This window comes from Homarus americanus, unplaced genomic scaffold, assembly GCF_018991925.1.
Source record: "Homarus americanus isolate GMGI-L3 unplaced genomic scaffold, GMGI_Hamer_2.0 scaffold31037, whole genome shotgun sequence".
NCBI classification, from domain to species: Eukaryota; Metazoa; Arthropoda; class Malacostraca; order Decapoda; family Nephropidae; genus Homarus; species Homarus americanus.
Genome location: NW_024722227.1, coordinates 4,482,455 through 4,483,403, shown reverse-complemented (window position 1 = coordinate 4,483,403; position 949 = coordinate 4,482,455). Strand labels below are relative to the sequence as shown.

The 949-nt window shown below is 40.1% G+C and overlaps 1 non-coding gene across 1 annotated transcript; it reads left to right on the top strand.

Annotated features, from left to right (window-relative positions):
- The first annotated feature begins 641 nt into the window (after positions 1–641).
- Positions 642–713, top strand: Trnad-guc. The gene has a single exon. It is a non-coding gene; the product is annotated as a tRNA-Asp (tRNA).
- The last annotated feature ends 236 nt before the right edge of the window (positions 714–949 follow it).

Sequence of the window (949 nt, the reverse complement as noted above, 5' to 3'; positions counted from 1 at the left end):
TAGTAGTAGTAGTAGGCAGTGAAAGCAGTCTACTGACGCGGGCCTGGATTAACTGTCAAGGGATTAGCCAGAAACTCCCGATATACTGTACATTAGGAGAGAGAAAGACTCATAAAATAGATAACGTAAATAATGCCAAATAAAGACAATATCTTCCATATTTTTGGAGTCGAAAATAAAAACCTTCATGTCACGTTTGAACTTAAAGCTAACTCGTTGAATTCACTCGTTACTCTGGATTAGGGGTTTAATTAACTCGTGGTTTAATCTCCACGTCACTTTGGTTTAGGGCGGTAAACTATTATTCTTGAAATATACAAAAGAAAGAAAGAAAGAAAGAAAGAAAGAAAGAAAAAAGAAAGAACCTACACAATCATTACACCACTCTGACTCTAACACCCAGACCTCCTGTATGTAGGACGATGGGGGGCAGTGGAGAACAGACTGACCAATATAACCAGAATGCAGAAAATGCAGCAAATTACAGCATCATGGATAAATGTATTTAGGTCTAGAATTACGGTGAGTTAGTTAGTGTTGGGGTGGGGAAGAAAGTCGATTCTTACCAGAGGGAAAATAACGTCTAGCAAGTGTTGTTAGTGTGTTATTGTTGTACCGTGTGTTGTTAGTGTGTTACCATGTCCTCGGTAGTATAGTGGTGAGTATCCCCGCCTGTCACGCGGGAGACCGGGGTTCGATTCCCCGCCGGGGAGGAAACATTTTCGCTGCCAGTGGTGTGGTGTTCCAGGGTAGTAATGATAATGGCGTGTTGTCCGGTCTTCTCGGATTACTCCTTGACATTGGGTCATACTGCTCGTTAACATAGGGTGCGTTGTTGTGTTGGCGACACTTTTTACACTTTACTTTGTTACAACCTCTCTTCCTTGAGAATTTTCAACTGAATTTAAATGGTAAAATTAACTAATTCCAATATTATAAATTATTTTTA